At 42.1% G+C, this 17,022-nt stretch overlaps 1 pseudogene; it reads left to right on the top strand.

Annotated features, from left to right (window-relative positions):
• Positions 1 to 15,601: 15,601 nt before the first annotated feature.
• Positions 15,602 to 16,991, top strand: LOC115926102 (annotated as a pseudogene).
• The last annotated feature ends 31 nt before the right edge of the window (positions 16,992 to 17,022 follow it).

Below are 17,022 nucleotides of genomic sequence, written 5' to 3' on the forward strand. Positions count from 1 at the left end.
ATATTCTCCACAGAACTGTAAAATACATTCACGTGGACAACTCCTTTCGAGAGATGCCTGATTCATCGTTTATACTCGAGTTACGGAGTCTATAACCTTGGCTGCATGTATCTGTTTCGTCGCGACGGGGGCCATTAATTATTAATTTTTAATAATTTATTTATATATTTACATTTTTCGGACACCAAACCAGCCATATTTTCAGGCTCCATTAGCGCTGGTTTGGGATGTATAGCTGACCCCGCCGGCCCATATTTTGACAATTAAATTGAAAATAATATGCAGATCACCCCAATTATTTTCAACTACTAGCATTTTGTATTGAAAAGCACGCTATAGCTCCCAAATGCATGTCAGGCAGTCGCCGTTACCCCCATCACCACCACGTGGTGCAGTCTCTAATAGTTTATTTTCTTTGAAGCATTATGGTACACATTTCCATTGCAATCAAAGGTAATTTGGGTTCCTAAGTTTATTTTGATAGAATATAAATCACCCAATTAAATTAAATTAAAGTCTTCCTCATGCTTTATTCCTCCAAGAAACTCTTTGAAATAAATCTAAGATGCACGAGTTACTAAAACATCCTATTTTTGTCATTTTAGTTTTCATTTTTATCATTCATATTCAATCACAAGGCTTAAATACAAAACTAATTCGAGAAACACCATCCCACAATCGGCAGGGGGACTGGGGAGGGAGGGGAATGTGGGGGGGGGGGCGTATTTGGCTTTTTCATGTTTGCATCCACGCCGTATCCCTTTGTCGTAATCAGTCCATATACTTCAGTCTATCCAACTGTTTTGAGGTTCTTAAATAACTATTTTATCTTTAAAATGGTGTTTTTAATAAATCTAGAGACCTTCTCGGAAAGTGATACAAAAAATATTAGATGAAATATATATCAACGGAAACATAGACCCCCTGTCAAACACACGCACACATACACACGCACACCCCCATATACACACACATATTGTAATATCTTTATCTTGGTTACTGTCATAACCATGTATACTAACCATAACCTGTTCCACTGCTTCTAATTTTTTAACGGGGTCAGGTTGGATGAAAAACATTTTTTGTGTGTCTTCTTCAAGTGCAGCTTTTTATCGCTCAAATGTTCTTATTTCTAATGGTATATCTATGCCTTTAATTAAGCATATAGAGTGTAAAACCACCATTTCTTGATTCATATCTCTCTCCGAGTTTCATTCCACTTATAACGACATTTTTTTCTCGAATTGATAGAGTTTAATTCTATGACTATTTGTAGAGAGATCAGCCGTGAAGCCCTTTTCACTTCGTGAATTCTATTTTATCACAAACTGACTAACAGCGAGGATGTAATTCATGGAGTGTACACACGCTACGCCCTCCAAGTATTTGAAGCGATGCCAAAAACAGGCGCCACATACTCAACAGGAGAATCCCAAAAGAATTTAACCCTATGAATACCAGGCAGAATAATGTACGGGATTTACTTGCAGTATCTGTACACCAGTGCTTTAACGGCATAGTATGGGTTATAATCACAGAACTGTGCTTCAAAGCAAATCAAATCATGCAAACAAATCAATTGATCTGCAATAGACTTGAAAGATGTTTTGCACTATTTTCAAACAATGTACATATTTTCCTTTCATGATGGATTCATAGATAGTAAAGTACAGTTACCCCTTACTGCAGATTTTGTAATGTAAGCGGGGAATTATCAAGTCCACACGGCTGTAAGCTGCTACAATGGTATTTGACAAAGGGTAAAGAGGTCGAAATACAATTTATCCCTAGCGAAATTCTCTATTTACTACAGAACTTAGCAGTGAGCATAAGTCTTTCCCAATTGAATGTAATACCGATCGTGTCTTCCTAAAGTCGTAGAAAATATACGACGGCACCTGAGATTGAAGAGTTTTACCGTTTAGGCTATATTGAAATGCACGCTAGCTCCCGAATGAATGTCAGGCAGCCGCTGTTATTACCATCACCACCACTGGAGCGTGCGACGGGACGGAATTTTGCATTCTCTAATAGTTTTTTTTTCTTTGAAGCATTATGGTACACATTTCCATTGCAATCCAAGGAAATTTAGGTTCCTAAGTTCATTTTGATAGAGTATAAATGATTGTCTCAATTAAATATCTTCCCCATGCCTTATTCTTCAAAGAAACTCTTTATAAGAAATCTAAGATGCACGAGTTACTAAAACATCCTATTTTTGTCATTTTAGTTTTCATTTTTATCATTCATATTCAATCACAAGGCTTAAATACAAAACTAATTCGAGAAACACCATCCCACAATCGGTAGGGGAAGGGGGATGGAGGGGAATGTGTGTGTGTATGTGTGTGGGAGGGGGGGGGGGGGTGTATTTCGCTTTTATCAATTGTCTGCGCTCAAGCCGCATCCCTTCGGCATAATCAGTCCATACTTCTATCCAACTGTTTTGAAGTTCTTAAATAACTATTTTTATCTTAAAAATTGTATTTTTAATAAATCTAGAGACCTTCTCGGAAAGTGAAGAAAACAGGGGCGTAGACAACGGGGGGGGGGGGGGGGGGGGGATGAGGGGGATGCATCCCCCACCTCACAAGGTGGGGGGATGGCATGTACAATCATTCCCCCCCCCCCCCCAGGTTTTGGGGAATGATATTTGCTTACTTAATAAGTCATAATGATGATAATAATAGTAATAATAATAATGATAACAATTATAATATTAATAATAATAATAATAATTATGATGATGATAATAATAATCCTCATCATTATTGTAATTGTGTTTATTGTTAGCCGCATTCACACGGTGAAAGCCAATTCTAAAACAGAATAGAAAATGAATGGGATACAACAGTATACATAATAATTCGTGACAGAGAGTACCATACTACTATCTTTATAACAAGTATTATTCAAACAAACATATATAATTATGTATAATCATGAATTGTTCAACTTCATGCTCCCACTATATGACTATTGTTACACTAATACTGATATCAGGACTGACTGGTATACATTAGTTTGTTGTTAAGCTTACAGCAGCTACATTTTTTCTGTATTGTTAACTATTTATTTATTTTTGTTTTATTTAAGATGCACTTTGTTTTGTATTCATTTAAAGTATGTTGATTGATGCATGAAGATATAAGTTTGAAATGTTTAAAGAAGTTTGTTTCATGTAAAGCGCAGTGTGAATTTACCCTGTCTTGAAATGCGAGATAAAAGGAACCTATTAGTATTAGCATTATTATTTGTATTAGTATTATTTTTTTTTATTATTATTATTATTATTATTATTATTATTATTATTATTATTATTATTATTATTATTATTATTATTATCATTATTATTATTATTATTATTATTATTATTATTATTACTATTACTATTATAAGACTGAGATCAAATAGAAGTAAATAATGCCCTAATTTGAAACGATGCAATGCCGTTATGGTTCCGATTTCTTCACAAACTTACAAAGCAGTATTGTTACTCCATGGATCATAGTGATACTATTTATGTTTTTTGTATCTGTATCTTAATGAGCCGCCAGCCAATATCCATCTATGGATACTATGCCTGTTTCTTTGAGGTAAAAAAAGCATAGTATGTACGTATTCATTATGCTTTATAATGAACAGACATATTGTTCAAAGTTTAATCGTTATTTGTTTGTTGTTTATGTGTTCTATTCACAAATGGCCACAGAGGCTGTTTTCATTCATAACCACATACCTATACCTGCGTGCAGGCGCGGATCCAGGATTTCTTAGGGGAGGGGGCCCAACTTTTTTTTTTTTTTGCTCCCGAAAATTTGAAAATCACGCCGGCCGAAAAGTCGCTCAGTGGGGGGGGGGGGGGGGGGGGGGGTACAGAGCACAATTTTTTTTTTTTTTTTTTTGCTCCCGAAAATTTGAAAAACGCGCCGGCCAAAAATTCGCTCAGTGGGGGGGGGGGGGGGGGGGGGGGGGGGGGGGGGGGGGGGGGGGGGCGGGGGGGGGGGGGTAGTGAGCACATTTTTTTTTTTTGAGCCTCAAAAAAATTTCAATTTGCACCCCCCCTTGGGCGCCAGGGGGGGGGCCCAACCCCCAAAAATCGTAAAAATCACGTGATTTTACATGATTTTTTTCTCAAGGGGGGGGGGGGCCCGGGCCCCCCCCTGGATCCGCCACTGCCTGCGTGTACACAGTTGACATTGGTTTTTTTTCTGAAGAGGTGTAACAGCAAAATTCACAGAGATAAATAAATACGTAGTGTGGTTCAATATGCAATACTATGTGTCAGTCCATTCTGTATTCGTATGCCACGGTGTGTAGATCTTGTCGATGTATGTCTGTCCTTTCAAGGCGTAGTATGTGTGTGTGTGTGTGTGGGTGTGGGTGTGTGTGTGTGTGTGCGTGTGTGTGTGTGTGTGTGCGTGCACGCTTGTGTGTGTTATTTTACCTCATTAAGTATGCATCAGATTGCACGATTTCAAGTTCAAAATTGCAAAAGCTCCCTACCGTGGGAGGGGGGACACCCCCCTCCCACACCCTCCCCCCGCTCGGTCGCTTCGCTCCCTCGCTAGCGTTGGCAGCCCAGTCATCCCCCCAGGTGTACGAACCTGTCTACGCCACTGGAAGAAAAAAAATATCAGATGAAATATATATCAACGGAAACCTTATTGAGCCAACCCCCCCCCCCCCATATCAAACACACGCACACATACACACAAACACACCCACACACACACGTGTTGTAATATCTTTATCTTGGTTACTGTCATGTCATAACCATGTATACTAGCCATAACCTGTTCCACTGCTTCTAATTTGTTTAACGGGGTCAGGTTGGATGAAAAACATTGTGTGTATCTTTGTCGTACTAAGGCCAGACATTTGTGCAATCCCTTCTTCAAGTGCAGCTATTTATCGCTCAAATGTTCTTATTTCTAATGGTATATCCAGTAGCGTACGCAGAAATTGTTCAAGGGGGGGGGGGGTAAACATTTTTAAACCGGGCCCAAAATTTCGCAACGTCTCAGCCAGCCGCTGAATAAGCAAGGGGGGGGGGGATAAGAGGACATTATATATTCTTTTGGGGGCCCCAAAATGTGAAAATTTGCCGGATCGTTGGGGGGGGGGGGGAGGGCATCTGTTTTAGGTCAGCCATTAGCATTTTTAATTTTTAGAACAAACAAAGGGGGGGGGGGTTCCTCCAAAATACACACATAAAAAAGGGGGATTTAACCTCCTCCCCCCTACCCCCCCCCCCCCCCCCCCTGCGTACGCGTCTGGGTTTATCTATGCCTCTTGTTGAGCATATAGAGTGTAAAACCATCCATTTCTTGATTCATCCCTCTCTGCATTTCATTCCACTTATAACGACATTTTTTCTCGAATTGATAAAGTTCAATTCTATGACTATTTGTAAAGAGAAGCCGTGAAGCCCTTTTCAAAATTACTAACAGCGAGGATGTAGTTCATGGAGTGTACACACGCACAATGCTACGCCCTCCAAGTATTTGTAGCGATGCCAAAAACAGACGCCACATAATCAACAGGAGAATCCCAAACGAATGTAACCCTATGAATACCAGGCATAATAATGTATGGGATTTACTTGAAGCGTCTGTACACCATTGCTTTAACGGCATAGTATGGGTTATAATCACAGAACTGTGCTTCAAATCAAATCAAATCATGCAAACAAATCAATTGATTGTGTTTTGCATTCCTTTTAAACAATGTACATATTTTCATTTCATGATGGATTCATAGATAATAAAGTACAGTTACCCCCTTACTGCAGATTTTGTAATGTAAGCGGGAAATTATTAAGTCCACACGGCTGTAAGCTGCTATCATTGGTATTTGACAAAGGGTATAAAGTCCTGATCATTTTGAATAGGTCGAAATTAAAAATCCCTTGCAAAGTCCCTATTTACCACAGAAATTAGCAGTGAGCACATGTCTTTCCCAATGGAATGTATGTTACCGATCGTGTCTCTCTATTTTAAATAGAGAGACACGACAAAAATACAATAGCACCTGAAATCGAAGTGTTTTACAGGTTAGGGCGCCGGAAGTGGGGGGGCAGGGGGGGCAGTTGCCCCCCCAGTCAAAAAAGTGGGGGGGCAAAACGCATTTTTGCCCCCCCAAAAACGCCCCCCCCCCCCTCCAAAAAAAAAAAAAAAAAGCAGTAAAGGAATAAACATGGTTTGTATTTTTAACCCAAAAGAACATAACAATAATAAAAACCTGAATTAAAGCACATATACCATTCCATTCAAAGAAAAGGAAAGTTCACAGGCTGGAATTAAATTTTATAAACATTGCGCATGCTACCTATACGGTTTATAATAGCGATACGCGCATATCGTGGACATATTGTGCGAGAATGGGAAAACGTGTCTGTTTTTTTGGTTTTGTTATAGGGGTGAGAAGACATGAGCCCCTGAACGCTGGCGTACTGATGGGGGGGGGGGGGGTATATCTATACGATACCAGTTATTTACAAATGTTGCTGTTATGACATGATTTTCCGGTATTTTTTCTCCATTTTTTTTAAAGTCATACCTTTTTATGCGTTTGTTGGAAAATAAGAAATTCCCAAATTACAGTCGGGCGAAAAATACGCTTATTTAGAAGCCTTTATGTCATGGTCTGCAAAGTGGCTGGGCTCGAGCCCCTCCCCCCTCACTTTTGAAAAAGTATGTTAAAGAGAAAAAGAAAGAAAGACGGAGAGAAAAAATAAGTGACCTGCCAATGTCACAAATAAGATATAAAAAATGCTCATCTGAACGTAATTAAATGCCTAAAACCCCAGAGCTTACGGGTGCTCCGCCCCTGGACCCCACCAAGGGCCCTAAGGCGGGCCCCTGGATGCTCATCTGACCGTAATTAAATACCTAAAACCCCTGAGCTTCCGGGGGCTCTGCCCCCTGGACCCCACCAAGGGCTCTAAGGGGGGCCCCTGGATGCTCATCTGACCGTAATTAAATACCTAAAACCCCTGAGCTTCCGGGGGCTCTGCCCCCTGGACCCCACCAAGGGCCCTATAAGGCGGGCCCCTGGATGCTCATCTGACCATTATTAAATACCTAAAACCCCTGAGCTTCCGGGGGCCCTGCCCCCTGGACCCCACCAAGGGCCCTAGGGCGGCCCCTGGTTGCTCATCTGACCGTAGTTAAATATTAAAACCTCTGAGCTTCTGGGGGCTCCCCCCCCCCTCTGGAACACGTCAATGGCCTTAAAGAGGCCCCTGGATGCTCATCTAACCGTAATTAAATACCTAAAATCCCTGAGCTTCCGGGGCTCAGCCCCTTGACACCCTGCCGAGGCTGGACCCCACGCCAATTTACGCTCTACCTGATCGTTAATACTTCACTTTGAAAAACGTTCCGCGGGACCTGCATGTAACGTGTAAGACTGGTGGTGATGCAGATTTTTCGTCTGCCCCCCCCCCCCTTCCGAACGTTTTTTCTCATTACGTCACTGCCCTCGGAAGGTGAGCCCCCTGGAATGTTTGCCCCCCCAATCCCAAACTGCTTCCGGCGCGCCTGGGTTAGGCTATTTCATGACCCATGTGTGAACAAGAAATGCGTTTATGAGTGTTTCTGTATAAACACAGGGTCCTATTTTTCCCCTTTCCGTCCGAGAGGGGTTGGGGGGGGGGGGGGTAGGGGGGGGGGGTTGATCCCTTATTTACACTGTTGCTCATAATGGTTGAATAATTTGTTTCACCCAAATGTATGGAATGATTTTGACAATGAATTATTCCTAATAGATAATAGTATGTCCTAGAAGTGGAAATTACTCCCATTGACCCCCCCCCCCCGAGGACAACATTACCCTCCGGGAATTATTCTCCCGGAATTACCCTGTGTTGCGGAAAGGGGGGGGGGGGATTGGGTGGGTGAGGGTGACATTTTGTATTGAAAAGCACGCTAGCTCCCAAATGCATGTCAGCCTGTCAGGCAGCCGCTGTTATCACCATCACCGCCACTGGAGGGTAGTCTGCAAGCACAAACCCTGGTCAGTCATAAAAGAGAGTCTGCAATGTACGACTACCATAGGCCATATGTATTATATAGCTGCTCCTATCCTGTCACAGGACACAACCAGTAGCTGGGCTAGGCTTCTCTCAAGGCACAATGATTTTTGTGATGAAATGTCAAATTAGGGTCTGTGCTTGCAGATTAACTGGAGCGTGGGACAGGACGGAATTTTACAGTCTCTAATTGGTTTTTTTTTCTTTGAAGCATTATGGTACACATTTCCATTGCATCAAAGGTAATTTAGATTCCTAAGTTTATGTTGATAGAATATAAATGTCCCAATTAAATGTCTTCCCCATTCCTTCAAGAAACTCTTTAAAAGAAATCTAAGATGCACGAGTTACTAAAACATCCTATTTTGGTCATTTTAGTTTTCATTTTTATCATTCCCCATGATATTCAATCACAAGGCTTATATACAAAACTAATTCGAGAAACATCATCTCACAATCGGGCAGGGGGGGGGGCGTATTTTGTTTTCTTCTTCTTCAATTGTCTGCACCCACGCCGCATCCCTTCGTCATATTCAGTCCTTATACCACTGTTTTGAGGTTCTTAAATAACTATTTTATCTTTAAAATGGTATTTTTAATAAATCTAGAGACCTTCTCGGAAAGTGAAAAACGAAATATTAGATGAAATATATACCAACGGAAACCTTACGAACCATAGGACCCCTATCAAACACACGCACACATACCAACAAACACACCCGCACACACACGTATTGTAATACCTTTATCTTGGTTACTGCCATACGTTAATGTCATGTCATAACCATGTATACTGGCTATAACCTGTTCCACTGCTTCTAATTTGGGGTCAGGTTGGATGAAAAACATTTTTCGTGTATCTTTGTCGTACTAATGCTACGTTTACACTATGTTCCCGGCGGCCACGGCAACCACGTTTCAGGCCACCGTGGACGAAACGGGATTGACGTGACACAACGCGGGGGACCGTATGGGCAAACGTGACAGGCCGTGATTGCCGTGGATACCGTGTCAGATTTTTAAACTGTCAAAAAATTTGCCACGGCAGTCACGGTGCGGATGAGAAACCTAGTAGGCCGTAATAAACCGGGGTGAACGTAACAAAACGTGACAGTCCGTAATAGGCCGTAACGAAACTTGGGGGTGGTCCGTAGTCGGACGGTTTAAGCGCCCGGCACGCTACGGCGCGTTGCGTTCTACTACGGTCTGACACAACGCGAGGTCTCAATATACCATGATTGCTATTGCTTGGGGGACCTTCTTTTTATACCGCCGGCACAAACGTGCTCCAAAGCTGCCCTGCGTCCACGTTTCATCCGTACAAAGCCTTGACAGAACGTGAAAAACGTGTCAGACCTTGATCAGAACGTGGGAAACGTGAGGGACCCCATCAGAACGTGACGGGCCGGGAGGGAACGTTCTGGCATCCGTGGTAGAACGCGGGCCGAACCGTAGTGCGCCTTGGAGCCTCCGGGACTCACCATCCCCTTCCCCCACGGCCCGTCACGGATACCGTGGTAGACCGTGAGAAAACTTGGCAAGACGTAACAAAACTTGAATCCAGAGATAAAATTGGTCTAAATCCCACGGCGCACTACGTTTCGGGCAAACGGGGCTGCCGTGGCCGCCGGGAACATAGTGTAAACGTAGCATAAAGCCAGAAATGTGCACAATCCCATCTGCATTACAGCTTTTTATCGCTCAAATGTTCTTATTTCTAATGGTATATCTATGCATTTTGTTGAGCATAAAGAGTATAAAACCACCCATTTCTTGATTCATCCCTCTCCAAGTTTCATTCCACGCATAACGACATTTTTTTTTCTCGAATTGATAGAGTTCAATTATATGACTATTTGTAAAGAGATAAGCCGTGAAACCCTTTTCACTTCGTGAATTCTATTCTGTCACAAACTGAATAAGGGCGAGGATGTAATTCATGGAGTGTACACACGCACCAGTGGCGTACGCAGGATTTTTTCAAGGGGGGGGGGGGGTTACATTTTGAAATCGGGTCTGAATCTGAATAAGCGGGGGGGGGGGGGGAGGGTTTCTCAAAAAATATACACATTAAAACAACTGACGGGGGGGGGGGGTTGTATGTATGTTGTACGTTCTGTATAAAACTGGGAATCTCCCACAAAACACTCATTTTTCCTTTCCGTCCGAAAGAGGGGGGGGGGGGGCTTTGATCCCTTCTTCTTAGATTTATATTTAAAAAAAATTATGTCTCTTTACTTGCTTTCTCCATTCGATGTTTAACTATGCATCGTGGTAGACATCAATACATATTGACAAATTCATTTGTAGCTCAATCCTTCAAAGCAGGTTAACGTTATCCGAAAAGCCTTCCAGGAGCTGTAATTGAGAATTAATGTCTTACCAAAGGGCACTACACCACGTTGACTTATTTTCGACCGTGACTTCAAAAAAGAAGACTTTGTAAAAATGTATTTTGGTAAGACATGCACTCTTCATGGACTGCAATGCAACGGATAAAGACTGTTGAATGGAAAACAATTCACCATCATCATCTTAACCTCCATTACCGTGAACACCATGATCATTAAAATACTGGACACATCATCGTCGTCGTCGTCCTTTTCGTTGATATCACAATTACGATTATCTTTAGTATGATTTTTGTCCTCACTTTCAGCGCACCATCATTGCCATACCTAGTGCCGTAATCAGAGTTAATATATGCTTTTTTCATGAGTAATTCAACTATTACAGGATAGGAATTAGTTAGTATTTCAATTATTTTGTAGTGAGATACGTCAGTAGAGGGCTATTCATGCTACTTTATTATGAATTGTGTTATATAACATGTAAACGTGGACTGCTTCTTCTTTTAATAGTTAAGACTAATTCCCTCCTTGAAAATGTTTCAACGTAGTTTCACGTGAATGGTTGTCTCCTTGATACAGAACAAGTGTTGCGGGAAGTGTTGCCACCCTTTATTTGCACTAACTCGATATCTATTGAAATATTAATGATTGTCAAAATATAAAGAGGAGGAAAGAGCGCAGCCTAACAGTGGAATAGGAATGGCAGATATTTTAATTACGATTTAGTTCACTGCATAGGACTTTGGAATTTGTTGAAAACGACGAAAATAACAAATGCACAGTGCGAACAAGGAATCAGTGTGTTGTATGCTTATGCTCATTTTAACATGCATAATGCAACAGGTTCATCTGTTAGAAGGGATTCAGAATCTTAATCGTAACATTTCGAGTCGAGCGTAATGAGAGAAGTAGACGATTACAAGAAACTGTGCTACATTATGATGTCTGGTAAGCTGGTGCTTCTTCAAGTATGGAGGACATAAATGAACAGCTTCATAAAGCAGCGTTGAGGGGTAAAATAAAAAAGGTTAAAGAATTTCTAAAACAAGGTGCTAACATAGACCAGACAGACCAAGATGGAAACACAAGTTTACACAACGCGGTGAAAAAAAAAAATAGAATCGTCGCTGAGTATCTCATAAAGAAAGGTGCTGATTTGGAAAAGACAAATCCAGATGGACAAACACCCTTACATCTTGCTGCATCACTCGGACGTCTTAAAGCAACGAAATACCTCCTCAGCCAAGGAGCTGATGTGAATACCGGAGTAAATGATGGAAGAGCTGCATTACATTTTGCAGCTCAGAATGGCAGTCTCGATGTCACTAAATATCTCATTAGCCAAGGAGCTAATGTGAATAAGGAAAGTAATAGCGGTAGGACTGCATTACACAGTGCTGCTCAGGAAGGTCATCTTGGTGTCATCAAATATCTCCTCAGCAAAGGAGATGATGTGAATAAGAAAAGTAAGGACGGTAGGACTGCATTTCACATTGCTGCCTTATGTGGTCATCTTGACGTCACCAAATATCTCCTCAGCCAAGGAGCTAATGTGAATCAGGAAAGTAATATCGGTAGGACTGCATTACACAGTGCTGCTCAGAATGGCCATCTTGATGTCACCAAATATCTCATCAGCCAAGGAGCTGATGTGAATCAGGAAAGTAAAATCGGTTGGACTGCATTATACAGCGCTGCTCAGGGAGGTCATCTTGATGTCACTAAATATATCCTCAGCCAAGGAGCTGATGTGAATCAGGAAAGTAATATCGGTAGGACTGCATTACACAGTGCTGCTCAGGGAGGTCATCTTGATGTCACTAAATATATCCTCAGCCAAGGAGCTGATGTGAATCAGGAAAGTAATATCGGTAGGATTGCATTACACAGTGCTGCTCAGGAAGGTCATCTTGGTGTCACTAAATATCTCCTCAGCCAAGGAGCTAATGTAAATACCGTAGGTGAAGGCGGTGAGACTGTATTACGCTTAGCTGCTAATAAAGGCCATCTTGATGTCACTAAATATCTCATTAGCCGAGGAGCTGAGGTGAATCAGGAAAGTAATAGCGGTTGGACTACATTACACAGTGCTGCTCAGGAAGGCCATCTTGATGTCACCAAATATCTCATCAGCCAAGGAGCTGATGTGAATCAGGAAAGTAATATCGGTAGGACTGCATTACACTTAGCTGCTCAGGGAGGTCATCTTGATGTCACTAAATATATCCTCAGCCAAGGAGCTGATGTGAATCAGGAAAGTAAAATCGGTAGGACTGCATTACACAGTGCTGCTCAGGAAGGTCATCTTGGTGTCACTAAATATCTCCTCAGCCAAGGAGCTGATGTGAATCAGGAAAGTAATATCGGTAGGACTGCATTACACTTAGCTGCTCAGAATGGCCATCTTGACGTCACCAAATATGTCATTAGCCAAGGAGCTGATGTGAATCAGGAAAGTAATATCGGTAGGACTGCATTACACAGTGCTGCTCATAAAGGCCATCTTGACGTCACCAAATATGTCATCAGCCAAGGAGCTGATGTGAATCAGGAAAGTGATTGCGGTTGGACTGCATTACACAGTGCTGCTAAGGAAGGTCATCTTGATGTCACCAAATATCTCATTAGCCAAGGAGCTGATGTGAATCAGGAAAGTAATATAGGTAGGACTGCATTACACAGTGCTGCTCAGAATGGCCGTCTTGATGTCACTAAATATCTCATTAGCCAAGGAGCTGACGTGAATAAGGAAAGTAATAGCGGTAGGACTGCATTATACAGTGCTGCTCAGGAAGGTTATCTTGATGTCACTAAATATCTCCTCAGCCAAGGAGCTAATGTAAATACCGTAGGTGAAGGCGGTGAGACTGTATTACACTTAGCTGCTCAGATTGGCCATATTGATGTCACTAAATATCTCATTAGCCAAGGAGATGATGTGAATAAGGAAAGTAATAGCGGTAGGACTGCATTGCACAGTGCTGCTCAGGAAGGTCATCTTGGTGTCTCGAATTATCTCATTGGCCAAGGAGCTGAGGTGAATAAGGGTAATGATTGCTGTAGGACTGCGTTACATCTTGCTGCTCAGAATAGCCATCTTGATGTTACTAAATATCTTATTAGCCAAGGAGCTGATGTGAATAAGGAAAGTAATAGCGATAGGACTGCACTACACAGTGCTGCTGAGAAAGGTCATCTTGATGTCACCAAATATCTCCTCAGCCAAGGAGCTGATGTGAATACTGGAGTTAGTGACGGTAGGACTGCATTACATTTTGCTGCTTTAAATGGTCATCTTGATGTCACCAAATATCTCATCAGCCAAGGAGCTGATATTGAAAGGGAAACTAAGCAAGGTTTCACTGCATTACACGATGCTTCTCAGGATGGTCATCTTGATGTCACCAAATATCTCATTAGTCAAGGAGCTGATGTTAAAAAGGAAAGTAAGAATGGTTTCACTGCATTTCACATTGCTGCTCAGAAGGGTAACCTTGATGTCACCAGATATCTCATCAGTCAGGGAGCTGAGGTAAATAAGGAAGATAAAGACGGTTTCACTGCATTACACCAAGCTGCCTATAATAGTCATCTTGATGTCACCAAATATCTCATCAGCCAAGGAGCTGATGTGAATGAGGGTCATAATGACGGTAGAACTGCATTACACCTTTCTGCTCAGGAGGGTCACCTTGGTGTCACCAAATATCTTATCAGTCAAGAAGCTGATTTGGAAAAGGAAATAAACGACGGTTTCACTGCATTACACCTAGCTGCCTTCAGTGGCCATCTTGATGTCACCAAATATCTCATCAGCCAAGGAGCTGATGTGATTAAGGAAGATACCTACGGCAGGACAGCATTACACGGTGCTTCTCAAAATGGTCACATTGATGTCACCGAATACCTCATAAGTCAAGGAGATGATGTGAATAAGCAAAGTAACGACGATTTCACTGCATTACACCTTGCTGCCTTCAGTGGCCATCTTAATGTCACCAAATATCTCATCAGCCAAGGAGCTGAGGTGAATAAGGAAGATACCTACGGTAGGACAGCATTACACGGTGCTTCTCAAAATGGTCACATTGATGTCACCGAATACCTCATAAGTCAAGGAGATGATGTGAATAAGCAAAGTAACGACGGTTTCACTGCATTACACCTTGCTGCCTTCAGTGGCTATCTTGATGTCACCAAATATCTCATCAGCCAAGGAGCTGAGGTGAATAAGGAAGATAATGACAGTGAAACTGCATTACACTGTGCTTCTCAGAATGGTCACCTTGATGTCATCAAATATCTCGTCGGCCAAGGAGGTGATGTGAACAAGCAAAGTAACGGCGGTTTCACTGCATTACACCTTGCTGCCTTCAGTGGCCATCTTGATGTCACCAAATATCTCATCAGTCAAGGAGCTGATATGATTAACGGAGTAAATGACGGCAGAACTGCATTACACCTTGCTGCTCAGGAGGGTCACTTTGATGTCACCAAATATCTCATCAGTCAAGGAGCTGATGTTAAAACGGAAAGTAATAACGGTTTCACTGCATTACACAAAGCTGCCTTCAATGGTCATTTTGATGTCACCAAATATCTCATCAGCCAAGGAGCTGAGGTGAATAAGGAAGATAATGACAGTGAAACTGCATTACACTGTGCTTCTCAGAATGGTCACCTTGATGTCATCAAATATCTCGTCGGCCAAGGAGGTGATGTGAACAAGCAAAGTAACGGCGGTTTCACTGCATTACACCTTGCTGCCTTCAGTGGCCATCTTGATGTCACCAAATATCTCATCAGTCAAGGAGCTGATATGATTAACGGAGTAAATGACGGCAGAACTGCATTACACCTTGCTGCTCAGGAGGGTCACTTTGATGTCACCAAATATCTCATCAGTCAAGGAGCTGATGTTAAAACGGAAAGTAATAACGGTTTCACTGCATTACACAAAGCTGCCTTCAATGGTCATTTTGATGTCACCAAATATCTCATCAGCAAAGGAGCTGAGGTGAATAAGGAAGATAATGACAGTGAAACTGCATTACACTGTGCTTCTCAGAATGGTCACCTTGATGTCATCAAATATCTCGTCGGCCAAGGAGGTGATGTGAACAAGCAAAGTAACGGCGGTTTCACTGCATTACACCTTGCTGCCTTTAGTGGCCATCTTGATGTCACCAAATATCTCATCAGTCAAGGAGCTGATATGATTAACGGAGTAAATGACGGCAGAAATGCATTACACCTTGCTGCTCAGAAGGGTCACTTTGATGTCACCGAATATCTCATCAGTCAAGGAGCTGATGTTAAAACAGAAAGTAATAACGGTTTCACTGCATTACACAAAGCTGCCTTCAATGGTCATTTTGATGTCACCAAATATCTCATCAGCCAGGGAGCTGATGTGAAAGAGGGTGACAATGACGATGAAACTGCTTTACACCTTGCTGCCCAGAAGGGTCACCTTGATGTCACCAAATATCTCATCAGCCAAGGAGCTGATGTGAAAAGGGAAAGTAAGAACGGTTTCACTGCATTACACAAAGCTGCCTTCAATGGTCATTTTGATGTCACCAAACATCTCATTAGCCAAGGAGCTGATTTGAATGAGGGTCATAATGACGGTAGAACTGCATTACACCTTTCTGCTCAGGAGGGTCACCTTGATGTCATCAAATATATCATCAGACAAGGAGCTGATGTAAATCAGGAAGATAATGACGGTGAAACAGCATTACACCTAGCTGCCTTCAATGGTCATTTTGATGTCACCAAACATCTCATCAGCCAAGGAGCTGATGTGAATGAGGGTCATAATGACGGTAGAACTGCATTACACCTTTCTGCTCAGGAGGGTCACCTTGGTATCACCAAATATCTTATCAGTCAAGAAGCTGATTTGGAAAAGGAAAGTAACGACGGTTTCACTGCATTACACCTAGCTGCCTTCAGTGGCCATCTTGATGTCACCAAATATCTCATCAGCCAAGGAGCTGATGTGATTAAGGAAGATACCTACGGCAGGACAGCATTACACAGTGCTTCTCAAAATGGTCACATTGATGTCACCGAATACCTCATAAGTCAAGGAGATGATGTGAATAAGCAAAGTAACGACGATTTCACTGCATTACACCTTGCTGCCTTCAGTGGCCATCTTAATGTCACCAAATATCTCATCAGCCAAGGAGCTGAGGTGAATAAGGAAGATACCTACGGTAGGACAGCATTACACGGTGCTTCTCAAAATGGTCACATTGATGTCACCGAATACCTCATAAGTCAAGGAGATGATGTGAATAAGCAAAGTAACGACGGTTTCACTGCATTACACCTTGCTGCCTTCAGTGGCTATCTTGATGTCACCAAATATCTCATCAGCCAAGGAGCTGAGGTGAATAAGGAAGATAATGACAGTGAAACTGCATTACACTGTGCTTCTCAGAATGGTCACCTTGATGTCATCAAATATCTCGTCGGCCAAGGAGGTGATGTGAACAAGCAAAGTAACGGCGGTTTCACTGCATTACACCTTGCTGCCTTCAGTGGCCATCTTGATGTCACCAAATATCTCATCAGTCAAGGAGCTGATATGATTAACGGAGTAAATGACGGCAGAACTGCATT

This window comes from Strongylocentrotus purpuratus, unplaced genomic scaffold (assembly GCF_000002235.5).
Source record: "Strongylocentrotus purpuratus isolate Spur 01 unplaced genomic scaffold, Spur_5.0 spur5_contig_844, whole genome shotgun sequence".
Lineage (NCBI taxonomy): Eukaryota > Metazoa > Echinodermata > Echinoidea > Camarodonta > Strongylocentrotidae > Strongylocentrotus > Strongylocentrotus purpuratus.